Below are 18,560 nucleotides of genomic sequence, written 5' to 3'. Positions count from 1 at the left end.
ACACAAAAAACTACTCATTCTCCTAACTACCTTCTTTCACGACTTCCAAGGATAATCTATTATCCTTGTTTATCCCTCTTGTTCTACTACATGAAAACTCTCCCCCTCTGTCAATCCTATAAATACCTCTCAACAATTTAAATGTTTCAATCATGTCACCACTTCATCTTCTATCCACCAAACTTTGTAATTTGCATGCCCTAAGTCTATCCTCATAACTAACATTGTGGAGCCTTGATATTATTTTGGTTATCTACTCTGTATCCTCTCCAAAGTTAATTTGTCCTCTTCAAATCTTGGTGACTAGATCAGGAAAACACAGTCCAGGACTGGCCTGATGAAGACTTTATTCAATGGAATTGCCAATCTTATCTGACCAAAGTCCTTAGTATTGCAGCAATCATCTGGGTTACTGTTGCTACATTTGCAATGTGTCCTAAACTTCAAATTTTTATTTAACAATCACTTCAAGATTCCTTGTCTCATCCACTTCCTCTACTACAGATATGTCAATAGCACATGTAGCCTCCCACATTTAGTGCCTCCATAGCAAAACTGAAAGAACAAGTGGACATTGTGTCTTTCAACTGGAAAAGACCCGAGTTTAATTCTCATCATGATGAGAGGAATCTTTATATGAGCATTTTCAACTGAATGCCAGTTAGCTGATCCCATACAGAGGTAGCAGGATTTTTTTCTCCTAGAAACTCAAGCTTTTTTCATCCCTCATAAGGGCAAATCAGTCAACAGGATGCATGCAATTTGTCCTGTTGACACAAAATGCTACTGATGATGGTGGTGGGCGATGGATGCTCTTGTGGACTGTAGTAGTGTTGCTATCTATGGCCAACAGTGTGTAGTAGTAGGAGGAAGTAGAGGATATGATGAGTTCTTGTGGAGTAGTGAGTCCTCCCACGATGAGTCCAAGGACTCCTTAGAGGTATCATGTAATAATAAATCTATGAACCTCTAATTTCAAGACCTTATATTTAGGTGTATGAAACTGATATCCCCCATTCATTTGCCCACTGCTACAGCTTATTCAACTCCTCCTGAAAAGCCAAAATTCAGCGCTATTACAAATAACCCACCCAAGCTTCACATCTACAAATAACTGAATATCTAACTGCAACCTGGTGACAATATCATTCTCACCAGGTTGCAAAGGCCCTAGCACTGATCCCTGTTGAACCCCCCCCCCCACTTGTGACCTTTCTTGATACGCAACTCTTTGGTATCTCTCAGACAGCAAATTTCCAATCCAATAATCTGATATCGAATTCTCACATGTTGCAACTTAAATATCAAAATCACATGTTGTAACTTAAATATCATGTTATCTATAACACTCTATCATATGGCTTTGTAAAATAAAAAAGGCAGTATATGCCTTTTCCTCGTTAACCGCTATTATCAATTTACTATAAAAGGCAAGCAAATTACTGAAAGAAGTGTGCCCTTTGACAAAACCAATCTGACTTTCACAAATATTACCCTCAAATGCCAATTTGGTATGTGATCTCTTACTAATTTCTCCAAAATCTTAATAACCACAGAAGAAATACAAACTGATCTATAGTTGTGTGTGTTCTACAATCTTTGTAGATCTAAATCTAAGTCAATGGAACTATCAGTTCCTTAGCACATTTTTTCAAACATGTGGTGAAATCTCCTAACCAGTCCCACTGCCTTACTGACTTCTAGAGTATGTAGTATTTGAAACGCATTCTCCTCATGCACTTCTACGCCTTCAATCCTTCCCATTCCTCCACGAATAAAACCTGTTTTTCCAGGATGAAATGCTCTGATAACCTGATCATTACACAGCACCACTATATCATGTGCACTGGTCACTTTACCTCCTTTTCCATCTAAACGATCTTTACATTTTTCCATGGAGTGTAGAGTTAATCTCTCCTTATTCCATTTTTGTCTTATTTTCATTCCTAGCCTGTGTCTCATATTCCTCATGCAAATATTCCCTGCTTCTCTTTTTATACTTTTCCACAACCTTTTTTTCATCTTGATTTCATTGGACATTCATTTTACACCAAATTATTTTATCTTTCTCACTTGAGGAACGCAATCTGCTATCTTCTGAAGAAATATCTATCTGTTGATAAATATTTCCTGTGTAAATATACCTATGTAATGGATGAAACAAAAAAAGTGAGAATGGAAGTTTGCAAACACAGAGCAGAGAATTCTGTTTTAGGAAGTTTTTAAGAAAACTCGACAGTCAGAATAAATTAATAGTAGATTCCAAAAAAGGAATCGTACCAAGGTGTACACTTTAAATGGAAAAGTTAAGACTGTTAATCAACGAATAGTAAATAGACATTATATTTCAACATTTGAAGAAAAATGTAAAACAGGATGTTTTATCTTCTGTCTGAAAGATACCAGTGATATTATTTTATTGGAACAATGATGGAATTAGAGAAATATGAAACTATAAAGTGGCTTTAATGAAAAGCTCTACTTTGATATAGTCTTCATAAAGTAATAAAAGAAATTTTTTCCTATTGTAATAAATTGTGCATTGTCTGCATGGTTAGCCTAGTGGCTTTGTGCTTCGCAACCATATGCCTGGGGAAGGAGTGTCCCAGGTTCGATTCCCATCTAAGACGTGAGGAACTTGAGGATCTTCCTCAGCCATAGCCAAGTTAGCCTGTCTTGGGCATGGGCAGTAGGGTTTTTTCCGCCAGTTTATCTGGCATTTTTCATCCTGCAAGCAGGCAATCCGGCCCTGTGAACATACGCCTCTACAGTCAAAAATATATCCCCCCAGCAGCAGGCTAGGAAACAGGTCGGTTGGGAGTGGTACTAACAAGAAGCCGCATCTAAGTAACACACAGACCCTGCATAGGAAGCGGGAATAACGTAGTGAAATAAATAAATAAATTGTGCATTATGTTATAAAACTGCCTGAGATAACAATTTTCCTCATTGAAAGAGTGAGGATGACTGGATCAAATGTATGCCAAATAAGGAAACACCGCATAGTCCCAGAGAAGTTAATAAGTTTTATATTTTGAGAAAAGAACTAATATAGAACTGACTCTAATGACAATTTATTGTTTGTAGGAATTCATTATGAAAAACAAAATGTTCAGTCTAATAGATTGATTAAGTTCATGTTAAGCAAACCAATAAGAGAATGAATCATTCTCTTATTGGTTTGAATAAAATGAATAGAATGAATAAAAATATTCCTTTAAAGATAAAGGAAATCTCTAAAGTAGATTATGAATTCAATTTAGAAGGCCTTGAATCCAATTAGTTTTGTAGCTATTAATTTAATGTTATTTACAATGTATACAGTGTTTTAGTTTCATTAAATATATATATATATTTTTTTTTTATTTGGTCTCAAATCAATCATTTCCTGGATTCTAAAAGGAATAGAGTTAAATGTCATTGTACTAATCGGACTGAACTCTCTCTCTCTCACATAAATGGGCACAGCTGACAGGATTTTTAACATAACTGAGGCAGCTGACACGATTATTAACAGATGCAGTGCATCTGTTAATAATCATGTCAGCATGTCTATTCACTCCAAGAGGGCATGTATGAAAATTTATGAGATCCTCACTAAGGAAGACTTGGCCTAAAAAATGCATGTCTCTGGCAAGCAAACATACCTGTCTACTCCAGGACAGAAGAGAACATTCAAATAACCAATTTCAATCAGAATGCAGCAATTCTTGCACTCACCAGCATGCCATTCCAGACAAGAAGGGAGGTATGAAAATGTATGAGAAGTTCCCCTATAGGAAGTTACTCGGGAGAATTTGGCCTGCAAACAGACATTTGATTGTTATAGACAAAGACATTTATCAATATTTATCAACTATAAGTGAGAGAGAGAGAAATAAAGATCAATGAGGATACTACATACACTGCATAGCACCGGACAATAGATTGAAATCAATTATGTACTTAATTATATTAATAAAGTGTTGCAGTAATTGCAAAGCAATTTTCTTAGTAGTATTTCTTATGCAGTCTTTCACCCAGGATAACACAATGTTGTGATGAATCACTGGTAGTAAACATCATTTTGTGTGTATGTGTGTACACACACACACAGATTTTTGTATATATTTTATACACATAAAAACAATGTACATAAACGCACACACATGGCTTGAAAAATACACTGAACTGCTCATCCATGACAAGCAAAACTTTTTAGCTGGCAAGTTAGATTATAAGTTTCCATTTAACTGTCAGTTTTATTTACGTAATGTTGATTCTAGGGTATATTTTATGTTAAGTAGGTTTTTGTATTTTTACCTTATGAATATCGGTAACTCATGACTATGGTTTAAAGTTGCTTCTCCATAATATGTATGGGAAAATAATTTTAATGAAATAGTTTCCCTTTTCTTTTTGCAATGCAGTTTTGCAAACCATTTTCATCAAGCTTGCAAATATATCAAGCACTGTGAAGCCAGTCAATACCTAGGGTAGCCTACCTGAGTATTATTATCATCATCTCAAGATCCCATGGAGCAGGAGACTCATCTAGGAGGTCCTTTTGTCATACATACTGCGCCTTAAACACACTCAGATTCTCTGCAGACAGCACACTCTCAGGCAAGGCATTCCAATCATTCACAACTCTGCATGCAAAAAACTTGCTCCTCACTCCCTTGCTCACATCCTCCTTATACAGCTTCCAGGGATGACCTCTAGTTCTCCCCTGATCTTTCACTGTTATCTGTAAAACCTCTCCAATACTGATCTGATAACAACCCCTTACTAACTTGTAGGTCTCCATCATATTACCCCCCCCTTCCTCCTATCCACTAGACTGTAAATTGCATCTTCTCAACCTTTCCTCATGTTCGACATTCCAGAAATCAGAAACTACCTTAGTCAGTCACTTCTGGACCCTTTCCAACATCTCTTTGTCCTTTTGAAAACCAAGTGACCAAATCTGTGCACAGTAGTCCATGTGTGGCCTAATCCAAACCCTATACAATGGAACAAGAATCTCCTTACTTCTACAAGTCAGTGTCCTTCGCATCATTCCCAGAATTCTTTGTGTTGTCGTCACAATTTTGGCAATGTGACACCTAAATTTCAGATCCTTATCCACTATCACCCCAAGATCTCTTATTTCCTCCACCTCCAACAATATATCCCCACCAAGCATAAATTCTATATCCCATCTTTGTTTTCCATCCAAATTTTAAAACCTTACATTTTGCAGCATTGAACTCTCATCCCCATTTCTGTGCCCATTAACTCAATTTATTCAAGTCTTGTAAGCCACATTTCTACTCTTCATAATTCATCCCAACCTTGCATCATCTGCAAACAACTGAATATTCCCATCCAAATAATATCATTAATATAAAGGTTAAACCAGCAGTGGCCCTAAAACATACTTCTGAGCACACCACTAGTGACTTTCCTCTTCCGGGATATTGCTACCCGATACACAACTTGCTGATACCTATCAGATAGCCAGTCTTCGATCCAATGCACTAATCTAATATCTAATCCCATCCACTCTAGTTTGATTATCAACTTATCATGCAGTAATCTATAAAAAAAGCCTTTGCAAAATCTAAGTATACTACTATATATTTCTCTCCACTGTCTAAGGAAGCTATCACCTTATTGGAATAACTAAGTAGATTACTAAAACATGACCTCCCTTTAGCAAATTCATGCTATCCATTAAAGATAATACCATTGTCAACCCAATTCTAGATCCAAGTTCTCACCAGCTTCTCCAACTTAACCTACAACACCTGACACAGAGATAGGACTATAATTTGATGCTTGAATTCTATCACTTCCCTTATGAAGCAGCACAATCTTGACCTCCTTCCACTCCTTTGGAACTTGACCCAGTGCAAGACTCATATTAAAAAATATGTCAAGGCAGATGTCAACTCCCTGGCACATTCCTGCAGAATATGTGGTGATATTATCAAGTTCCACAGTCTTATTAACATTAAGTATGCTCAATTTCCCCATACACCTCTTGCTTACAGTTTCTCTCCTCCCCATCATCGACTGCTCTCAATCTCTCCATGATGTCGCATTTACAAGAATGAAACAACTACTGCAGAAGATATAGTAGTCATTATACCATTTTCTCCAATCAGTGTCATCTTTCCATAATCCTTTTTTTTTTGCTCGCTACATACCGAAAGAACTCCCTAGGTTTCTTTTTGGTTTCATTAGCTAATTGCTGCTCATACTTCACTTTTCTATTTTTACCAACCAAGTCATCCTCCTTGCCTGGTCTTTGTAATCCTCATGGAATTGGTTATTACCACTTCTCTTATGCTGTCTCCAGAATGCATTTTTTCTTTGTATTGCATGCTTAATTTCTTCATCCATCCATTTCACACCTACCTTATTTTATCTTCTGACCCTTGGAATAAATACATTTAGACATTGCTTCTACTACATAGTTCTTGAATACCCCTCAAGCTGCACTGATCTCTTTTCCAGCTAACTCCTCACTCCATGCTACTCTTGCACACCTGCAAGCTGTCTCCTCAGCTCCTCATGATCACCAGCCTTGTAGTTTCACATATACCCTGTTCTCACAGAGGTCATCACACTGCTGGCAACCACCCAGTTAATCACTCCATGGCCACTCTCACCAACTGGAGGGTGATTTCACACCTCATTTACAATTACATCCTCTGATGAGATGATCAAATCCAAGACTCTAACCTCGTGTGCACTCTGTTACTGTCTGAGGTAGTTGTCTCTCAAAAGCACAAGAAACTCATTTTCTTTACTTACAGTTGCTATCTCATCATCCCAGTCTATACTGCCATAGTTAAAACCACACATAACGATTACCCTTTTCTTATTTACTTGGCTAATTTGATTATACATGTCACAGTCACTACCATCCACATTACCAGGTCTATAACAATATCCAACTAAGTAATTCATTCTATTCACCTCTATCTCACACCATACTGCCTCAAAACCACTGGCCCTATTTCCCTCTTGTATCTCTACTTTGTATGGACATAACACTTTCTCTATCATCAATAGCACTCCCCCCTCTCTCTTTTTACCCTTTCTATCCTCACAAAACACATCATACCCTTCCATCTCTATTCCTGTCAGGATGTTGTCCTCATCCAACCATGTCTCACTTATGCCAACAATTTTTGGGTGAACAGACTCAATTAATGCAACCATTTCATTTGCCTTGTTTCTTACACTTCTAGCATTTGTATATTTCAAATCCTCTGTTTTCCCTTGAGCCCAGATCATCCCTTTCCTTTTTCTGTACACATGCATTCACATCCTCTCGGAGAAACTACCTTTCTCGCAATACATTCCTCTGTCCACTCTGAACCTCCTCGTTTTCCTGTCAGTCTTGCACACCTGTTCTCTCATTCTCTATATTCGTGCCGCTCACTGCTTCATTCATAACTACCTCTTCAATCTCTCCTGTTCTTCCACATCACTTCCCATTTGATCAGATTCATTCTCTGCACTCACTTCTCTACCTTCCAGAAGCATTCTCTCCAAGCGACTCATCCCAAAACCATTCAAATGCAGTCCGTTGCTCCTGTACAGTTCATTTCGTCCTTCAAACTCATTCCAAACATTAACAAACTGCACTCCTTTCTCCTAACACATTCCACTAGCATATCATTCATAATCCTTGCTCTCCACCTCATCTCACCACTGTAATAACTGGGCAACACGCTTACTACCTTTCCTATCACACTATTCTCTTTTTATCTATCTCAACAACCTCCTGATATCCAAATCTGATGTGTTCTTTGTTCGCGGTCAAGTCATTTGGACCTATTACAACTATAAACTGTTTTGCTCGCTTACATCTCATATCTAATGCCTCAATCACTCTACTCATTCTATCTCCAGTAAAACATACTTTGTGCAACCTTTCATTCAGCACACCTTTAATAGTTGAATCGCTATACAATGCCACTCCTGGGTCTTTCGTTACCTCACCCACCAACGAAGCAGCTAATTTTCACTTGTCCTGATTCCTTAATGACAAGAGTAAGAATTTGAAAACCTCATGTGAATTATTTTTGAGTACATTACAATGAATTTTCTTTCAGACAATATGGTATGCAGTTTGGTCAGACTATTTATTTCTCCCTGTTAATAAATATTCATGTGATACTTACTAATTGAGATGGTGTGAAAGACATTAAACCGTAAGTGCTAGGCGACCTCCTAGTTACCTAGCTTTGATCCTTAGGTAATTGCAAAAATACACCATACTACCAAAAATCATAGAACAGTTTTCCAACTGAAGAAAAATGGTATAGCACAAGAGTATAGTAAATGGATGAGACTACAGTACTAAAACAATGAGTACACGGAATGCATTAACAGCATTTTTAGAGAAATAATGCACTATGTTGAAGTAAGTACTGGGACAACATTGTTGCACACACATCAATAACATGTGAGCCCTCCTTTGGACATGACCACACTTTCCACCTTTCTAGGCATATTCTCCACCACTTTATGACAATATAAATTGGGTATTTTGGTCCATTCTTCCTTAATCTTGAAAGTCATTCTTGTAAACACTGATTAGTAGCAGTCTGGCCCACACTTGATATTCCATTTTATTCAAATGATGTTCTATTGGGTTAAGATTAGGTGACCTTTGATTTCAGAAATATATTTGTATATGAAATATATTCAACTTTCTATAATCTTCATGATCTGTACGATAAGCATATTTTTGAATCCTACTAGTACATAGAAAAACCATGCCATTTAAACAAATTAAAGGCAACTATAGTTTCCCTAACTCTCTCACCTGTCCCAAGAACAACAATCTCTCAAGATGCTTACACACTCTTCCTGGTTCAAATGCAGTCTGTCTCTTGCACCTCCCTTTTAACACGTCCTTGCTAGCATGCCATTTATTATTGCTGCTCTCCTCAATTCTACATTATCATATCTGGGTAAAACACTCACTATCTTCCATTTTTCACTGCACAGTTTCTAACAATAGCCTCCAATATCTCACAACCCGATTCACACTTCAAAAAGGGAATGCAGCTGACAGATATAAAAGAACTTAAACACTACCTATTTAAATGTCAAAGGCATTAATCAAAACAGGAAATTAGCTATATCATAAGATTATTTTATATTATAAATAAAACAACCGAATATTTAAAATGATTTCAGATCCTTGTAAAGTTTTCTAAGGTTCAAAATTTGCACTTATTATTATTATTACCACATCAAGACCTCATGGAGTCAAATGACTCATCTGGGAGGTCCTTTTATCACACACACACACACAGCTCATCATACCATGTTTTAAACACATTCAAACTCTTTGCAGACACCACATTCTCGGGCAAGGCATTCCAATCATTCACAACTCTGCACGAAAAACCAACCCTCTCACTCCCCTACTCACACCCTCTTTATATAGTTTCCAGGGATGACCTCTGGTTCTCCCCTGATCTCCCACTATTCTCTGTAAAACTTCTCCAGCATTGATCCTATAACAATCCCTTAGACCTACTTGTTGTAGGTCTCTATCATATCTTTCCTCTTCCTCCTGTCCACCAGACTCTGCAAATTACACCTTCTCAATCTTTCCTCATACTCGACATTCCAGAGGTCAGAAACTACCTTAGTCAGTCTCCTTTGGACCCTTTCCAACATCTCTTCATCCTTCTGAAAACCTGGTGACCAAATCTGGGCACAATAGTCCATGTGTGGCCTAATCAAAGCCTTATACAACGGAACAAGAATCTCCCTACTTCTAAACGTCAGTGTCCTCTGCATCATTCCCAGAAGCCTTTGTGTTGTCTTCACAATTTTGGCGATGTGTTCCCCTAAATTTTAGATTCTTATCCACTATCACTCCCAGATCTCTTATTTCCTCTACTTCCAACAATATATTCTCACCAAGCATAAATTCTGTGTTACAAAATGTAAGGTTTTAAAATTTGGAAAACAAAGATGGAATCCCCATTTCCGTGCCCAATCACTCAATTTACTCAAGTCTTCTTGCAGGGCCACAACATCTTCACTACTCTTTATGGTTCGTCCCAACTTTGCATCATCAGCAAACAACTGAATATCTCCATCCAAATCTTCACCTATATATCATTAATATACAAGTTAAACAGTAATGGACCTAAAACAGACCCCAGAGGGACTCCACTAGTGACTTTCCTTCCTTTTCCTGGATATTGCACCCCCATACACAACTTGTTGATACCTATCAGATAGCCAGTCTCTAATCCAATGCACTAATCTAATATCCAACCCCATCTGCTCTAGTTTGACTGTCAACCTATCATGAGGTACTCTATCAAAAGCCTTTGCGAAATCCAATTATATTACCGTGTATCCTTTTCCTCTGTCCAAGGAAGCAGTCACTTTATTGTAATAAGTAAGTAGATTACTAAAACATGACCTCCCTTTAGCAAATCTGCTGTCCATCAAAGATAATACCATTGTTATCTACCCAACTCTGGATCCTAGTTCTCACAAGCATCTCCAACAACTTAACCACAACACCCAACACACAGATAGGCCTATAGTTTGATGCTTGAGTTCGATCACCTCCTTTATGAAGTAGCACAATCTTGCCCTCCTTCCACTCCTTAGGAACTTGACCGAGTGCAAGACTCATTAAAAAAATATGTCAAGGCAGGTGTCAACACCCTGGCACATTCTTTCAGAATACGTGGTGATATATTATCAAGTCCCACAGCCTTATTAACATCTTGTTTAATCAACTCCCCATACATCTCTTGCTCACCTACAGTCAGTCTCTCCTCCCCCATCATCAACTGCTCTCAATCCCTCCATGAAGTCACATTCACAAGATTGAAAGATCTTTATGACCCGTTCATTAAGTATCTCCACCACACATTCTGCATCAGCTGTCTTTATACCATTTCCTCCAATCAATGTCATCCTTCCATAATTAGTCTTTCTTTTGCTGGCTATATATCAAAAGAATTCCTTAGGATTCTTTTTGGCTTCATTAGCCAACTGCTGTTCATAATTCTCTTTAGCTACCCTCACCAACCAAGTCACCCTCCTTGCTTGGTCTTTGTAGACTTCATGGAATTGGTTATTTTCACTTTATTTCTTATGCTGTCTCCACAATGCCCTTTTTCTCTGTATCGCAGGCTTAATCTCTTTATTCATCCATCACACACACCTTATTTAACCTTCTCACTCTTGGAATACATTTAGACATTGCACCTACTAAACAGTTTTTGAAAATCCCCCAAGTTGCATTGATCTCTTTTCCAGCTAACTCCTCATTCCATGCTACACCTGCAAGCTGTCTCCTCAGCTCTTCATCATCAACCCCCTTGTAGTTCCACATATACCCTTTTCTCACAGAGGTCCTCACACTGCTGGCAACCAACCAGGTAATCACCTCATGGTCACTCTCACCAATTGGTAGATGATTTGACACCTCATTTATAATTACATCCTCTGATGAGATGACCAAATCCAAGACCCTCAATCCTCGTGTGCCCTCTGTTACATACTGTCTGAGGTAGTTATCCCTCAAAAACTCAAGAAACTCATTTTCTTTACTTCCAGTTGCTATCTCATCATTCCAGTCTATACTGCCATAATTAATATCACCCATAATGATCACCCTTTTCTTATTTACTTGGCTAATTTGATTGTACATTTCATTATCACTACCATCCACATTACCTGGTCTATAACAACATCCCACCAAGTATTTGATTCCATTCACCTCTATCTCACACCATACTGCCTCAAAACCACTGGCACTATTTCCCTCTTGCATCTCTACTTTATATGGACATAACTCTTTCTCTATCATCAATAGCACTCCCCCTCCCTTTGTATCCCTTCTGTCCTCATGAAACAGATCATACCCTTCCATCTCAATTCCTGTCAGGATGTCATCCTCTTCCAACCATGTCTCACTTATTCCGACAATTTTTGCGTGAACAGACGCTTGCACAAGTTATAATCTGAAAATAACTAGTTTATTCTTATACAGTGACATAGTCTTCAGAGAATGAGAACTCATACTAAAGCCAATTTTCATTATAACACTTCTACCCAAGCTGTTTTTTTTTTTTAATAATTATCAGTCTTTTTACAATTTTTTCTCTACATTAGTATTATCAGTTTTGGTTTCATAACCATACTTACCAGATATTTGGTAGTTATAATAATTTCAATATTCTTTATTGTAATTCACAAATGTTAAGTACTCAATAATAGTTTCAAGACAAGCATAAAGCAAAAAGAAATAATGGTCAGTCTTCTTTCATAAACAATAAATAAACATAAGCCTATACAGTTAAGTCTAAACATAACACTATACTACACTGAGAATAAAAATGTTAACTATTTTTCTATACTCTTAGCTAGTCAAACAAACTTATTAAAGTAATATTTATACATTTATCTATATCTGCAGTAGCAAGAAAACTCTATATTAAGATAATATTTAGCATGTTCTAAATTTAACGAGAAATAAAATGATGTAGTGTGAATAAGTAATGGGAACATCGCTAGAACATGTCAGTCAGAATACTATGCTCTGATCAAGTACATCATCTTTATTGTGTGTGTTCAATTCTTCAGCTTTATTTCAGTTTAATACTTAAGCATTATGTCATCATGAGCTTGTAAATACTCCAGATACCTTTTGTTACATCTATAGAACTGTCATAGTGAGGGGGAAAAAAAAAAAGCTAAACAATTCATAATTTGTCAAACAAGTATGTTATGCTGTTTTTTGAATGAAACGTAAGATAAACTATAGGTACCTTGGAGAACATGGCTGTTTTTTCTAATTAACAACATGAAAAATACAAAATCCATTTGATATCAAAATCTTCCATCTCCCATTAAGTCTTATGGTTCATAAGCTATGTGGAAAGCTAACTATACACAATACATACAGTGTTATAATGAGTTCATTTCTTCAAAGAAAGTAATGAACTCAATATAGCAAGAAATCTTATCCTTTTGCTATTCCAATGCAGTGGGATGAACTTTTGCCTAGTTAATGTGCAAGGCTATAAACCCATGATACAGAGACCGTTTTCTATCTAAATCAAGGACATAATCGCCACCAGAATTACTTCATATAAGTTTTCATAAAATAGGATATCAGCATAAGCAATGAAAGTGACTCTCCCAGGAAATGTTACAGGAATTGTTCACTATTGTTAACTGTAGCAATTCCATATTGTGAACTAAAACAAAATGTAATCTGGTTGAGAACAAAAGTGTTAGTAGACCTGTATATGCTACAATAATAAGAATACCTTATGCAAATAAGAATTGCTATTTCTTCTTCTTTCATAGGGACTCAACCCTTCATCTGACAGATTGAGTCCCTATGTGCAAATCTTTGCCATCTGTTTCTATCTCTGGCCATTTCTGTCATCTTTCTGAAGCTCAATAATTTTGACCTTTCCTTCAAAGACTGCAGCCAAGTTCTTTTTGGTCTGTATCTTGATAAGTCTTCCTCCAATGATTCCATTCAAGACTATATTTGGTAATCTTTGGAAAGCCATTCTCTGGAAAGGATATTAATTGCACTTAGCTTAACACTTATCCTATGATATTTTCTCTATAGTTTAATTTGTGTTTAACTTACTCATTTGTTTTGTGTTCTGATCAGTGAGTCTTATTTAGTTTTCTTAAGCATTTAATTTGAATATTCTGATTTTCTGTATTTCTCTCTGACTGAGTGTCCAATCTTAACTCCATACATTACTGTAGGTATAATAATGGTTTTATAGAATTTTAGTTTGAGACTTTTTAAAATGCTATTATTTTTCCATATTTTGTTTAATTTATTCATATTAGACCAGACTTTGTTAAGTTTGTATTTTACTGTTTCTGTGCCATCAAGGTTGAGAGTAATGGGACAGCCAAGATATGTAAATTGCATTACTTATTCAATGTATGTAATTTTTTACATTTATTGAAAATTTTTGTCTTCTTATTTTCATTGTTTTATTTTTGCTTAGATTGATTTTCATTCCAAAAGTTTTGCATTCTTCATTTAAAATTTTGATCGTTTTTTCCAATTGTTCTTTAGATTCTGCAAGAATAATAATATCAGCAGCATATTTGATATTTGTGCCATTATTTGTAGACTAGTTCTTCAGCTATGGATTTGCATATTTCTTTGAGATAGATAATATATAAATTTGGCAAGAATGAGCAACCCTGTATGACTCCTTTTATTACTTTGTTTTTATTTTATTAAATTTGACAGTTGCTTTGGTATCTTTATAATAATTCGTAATAAAAGTCTGTAGTTCTGAATCATACATACATTTCTTAATCATACATTTTAAAATGTTTATCATTTTGTTCAATGGAATCAAATTCTTGTTTGAAGTTAATAAAAAGGTAGTAAATAGGTAAGTTCTATGCCCAGTACTTTGCAGATAGGCTATTAACTGTAAAAATATAGTCTATAGCAGACCTTCCAGGTCTAAATCCTGCTTGATCTTCTCCTTATTGCCTCATTCATTAAAGTCTGGATTCCATTTTGAATAATGTGTGTGAAGATTTTATAGCTATGACTAAGCAATGTTATGGGTCTATAATTTTCACACTTTCATTTATCTCCCTTTATGAGAATTGGGTATTATGATGCCTGCCTTCCAGACATCTGTAATTTCACCAGTATACATTATTTGGTTAAAAAGTTCAAGCAAGAAATTGATGGCTGCTATATGCCACCATATTTCCACAGTACAGTAGGAAGTTCATCATAACCAGGTGACTTAAATAAGTTCATTTAGTTTATTGCATTCCAAATTTCTTCTTTTATTATGAATGGTGCTTTGTCTGTTCATCTGTGTTTGTGTTTTTCTAGTCTTCTTCCATCCAGAAAAGTATCTGGTAATATTCTTTCCAAATTATTTTAATCTCTTGAATCGTTCAAGTTTCAATATTGTTGAAACTTGGACACCTACAAGGAGTCCAAAGACTAATTTTACTTCAACCTCAAATGGCTACAGAAAACCCTCTGAATGAATGCATTTGGAAGTCACCAAATTCACCATGGCTGAAAAAAGTGAGTCAAGTTTGTAGATATCATATGTTTTGTTTTGTTTTTTTGACACCGAAGGCATTGTCCACAAGGATTCAGACCCCCCACCCCTTGGTCAAACTGTCAACAGAAAGTTATACTGTAAAGTTCTGGAGTGGCTAAGGATAAGCATTCAGTGCAAACATCCAGACCAGTAGAACAACAAAAACTGGGTTCTCCACTATGACTTGTTCAATAGTTCCTTGCTTTCAAAATCATGACAGTCATTCCCCATTCTCTTTCCTTTTTTGCCTCACCCTCTGCAACTTTTTCCTGTTCCCCAGGATGAGATTCTGGCTGAAAGGGTACCATTTTGAAACAACTGAGGGAATCTAGGCAGAATTGCAGGAGGTGCTCAACACATTCACACTTGAGGACTTCCAGGGAAGGGAGTACTTCAAATGAAAACAGTAGAAACTAGGTTAGGGCAAGTAATTTTTTTTTTTTTTTAATGTTTAAATTCTCCAAATGTTTGTTACTACCCTGTAATTTCTTGCCAACTTTAATTTCTGACAAGTAGAAAAACTTTCTATAACACTTTACAAAAATACAAGGATATAAGCATGATTAATGAGGATTTTAATAGCACTATATTTTTGACAAGGATGATGGTGCAAGTGCATGAATGCAGTGTCCTGTATGTATTTCTTTCTGAAAGGAAGAAATCAGAAGTCCTCCATAAAGATGACAAATAATCAGGAGATCTTCAGAATCCTTTAAAAAGTATTCAATAATTGTCTTTGATAGACAATACTGTTAAACAGTTACCCAGATACAATCTTCTAACACTACTACCATCCTCAACAAATTAGCACCAGTTGATATTTCCAGCTGGATGTTAACTCATTACGAATAGGAATTACTGATATTATCTAAAGGTATGATATACTTTCTTTAAACTCTTATGCACTTTTCTTTTTCATTCTACTAATATAGCCATATTAATACTAATATAACTAACAGGATTCAATTTGAAGCTACTCAAATTCTTTTCAAAGCAAAAGCTCCAACTCCAAATTTAATTCCTTCTTTTATTTATTTTATTTTTTACTTAAAAGGTGTTATGTGTCATTTAGAGAATAATAACATTCCTCTCATTACAATTGTGAATACAAGACAAGAAAGAAGATGAAGTCACCTTAATGCTCCATGGCTACTCTACTTACCACCCACTTCTTTCAATCTTATAATAGGTGGTCTGAAAAGTTCTCGGCCTAACTATGAAAAAAGAAATTTATAATTTCAAAATTATTTTTATTTTTCAACATAATCTCCCTTAAGACTAATACATTTATTCCAACTGGAGAGTGAATGAGTGTGTTTTCTATTCACTCAATCCATAATTGTAGACTTTAGAAGATTAGGAGATTAATAGTGACCTACTTTCTAACAGCTTAAATTAAAGAAAAAGATGTATTTTAATTTAATCTGCCTTTCTAGAGGATGATATCATCGAGAAGCTGGGTGATTTTTTGGTCCTACAACATTAAATGACAAGATTTTGTAAGGCTTTTCATGCTTTCTAAAAATGTTTTACATATGATTTATTAACGCACTGATGGTGTAATGAAATCACTAATTAAAAGACAATGAAATGACTACATGTTAATTATTGGAAAAAACAACACACTTAATACAAACCACATTTTATCATGTATATCTCATCACATTGGACTCAACATACAGCAAATGAATGTTTTGTATAAATGCTGCACTCACAAAATCCTAATTCACAGCAGTTACCAATGTGCTCAGAGAATTCTGTGAACACAGCAACCTGTACATTTTGTGTGTATACACAAGGGTAGTCTGAACAGTTCTCGAACTAACAATGAAAAAAATAATTTCAAAATTATTTTTATTTTTTCAACATAAACTCCCTTAAGACTAATACATTTATTCCAGCAATGCTCCAGTGCCATTATCCCATCCCTGTAGTGGTTCTCAGTAAGATCTGCAAAATACCCCTCTAGAGCTGTATTCATCTCTTGATTCGAAGAAAAACACTGAACAGTGAGGAAGAGTTTTAGTTTGGGGGAAGAGATATAAGTCAGAGGGAGCCAAATCTGGGGAATAGTGCGGATGTTCCAACAATTCATAGTGCAGATCCCTTAATTTTCCCATTGCCAAAACACTTTTGTAGGCAGTTGCATTGTCCTGATGAAAGATGATTTTTTCTTCTGCAAACCGGGTCTTTTCTCACGAATTTTTTCGTCTAGTCTGGTTAAAAGATCAGAATAATATTCTCCGTTTATTGTTTTACCCTTTTCAAGATAATTAATAAACAAAATGCCTTTAGCATCCCAAAACACTGATGCTATGACCTTTCCTGCTGATGGAACCAACTTTGTCTTCTTTGGTGCTGAACAAACAGCTTCTGCCCACTGTTTTGACTGCTGTTTCGATTCTGATGTGTAGTGGTGAATCCAAGTCTCATCTATAGTAATAAATTGATGCACAAAATCAGTTTGATTGTTGTTAAAATGCTCCAAGCACTGTTCAGAGATTTTCATGCGAGTGCATTTTTGATCTGCTGTGAGCAAGCATGGTACCCATCTTGCGCAAAGCTTTTTCATATGCAATTCTTCGTGCAAAATATATCCTACACATTCTTTTGAAATGCCTATAGTCTCAGCAATTTCATGCACTTTGACATGACTCACTGGTCATCCAATACCATATCGTGAACTTGATCAATGATTTCTGGTATTGTTACACTTTTTTGGACATCCTTCACATTGATCATCTTCAAGGCTGGTACGGCCATGTTTAAACTTGACAGCCCATTTCTAAATTGTCGAAAACAAAGGAGAAGAGTGCTCATAAACTTTTATGAACCTCGAATGAATTTCTTTTGCTGTTAAACCTTCTTTTACAAAGAATTTTATAACCGCACAATACTCAATTTTATCCATTTCGAGGGATACAGACAACACTTTTGCTTGACAGCTGTATAAAACAAGCTACTTGATAGAATGACTAGTAATTTCACATGGATGCTTATGACAGATGTACCAACTTAGAAAAAAAAAAAATCTTGCCAATAGTGTTGCCATCTATGGTCGAGGCCGAGAACTTTTCAGACCACCCTTGTATGCTAGATTAAACTTAACGAGCTTATGGACCATGTCTCTTACTGGAGTGATGATTTTAAGAAAGAAAAAAAAAAGGAAACTTTTCATGGACATCTCCTCTAGATTATATGGCATTCCCAAGATCCAGAAACCAGGTAATCCTTTAAAAACAGGAGTTGATGACACTGATATTCCATTTATGAACTTTCCAAGCAGCTTTTCATTTTGCTCTCCATGTTCATAGTAATCATTATATTCAATTTGTGGAGTCAACTACCATTTCAGATAAAAGCTTGAATAATAAAATTTTTTCTTTAAACCTTTACATTAAGGTCTTCAGGAATATGTACATCTATAAACACATAACTATATTACATCAACTAGCAATATACCAT

The 18,560-nt window shown here is 35.9% G+C and overlaps 1 protein-coding gene across 1 annotated transcript in view; it reads right to left on the bottom strand.

Moving 5' to 3' along the window:
* l(2)k05819 (transmembrane protein 94-like protein l(2)k05819) overlaps nucleotides 1–18,560 on the bottom strand; it is a 740,582-nt gene that overhangs the window by 678,688 nt on the left and 43,334 nt on the right. The window lies entirely within an intron of this gene.

Source organism: Typopeltis vanoorti, chromosome 9, assembly GCF_054136105.1.
Source record: "Typopeltis vanoorti isolate ZY-2024b chromosome 9, IOZ_Tvanoo_1.0, whole genome shotgun sequence".
Lineage (NCBI taxonomy): Eukaryota > Metazoa > Arthropoda > Arachnida > Uropygi > Thelyphonidae > Typopeltis > Typopeltis vanoorti.
Note: the sequence above shows the minus strand (reverse complement) of the source record. Positions and strands in the feature narration are given on the sequence as shown.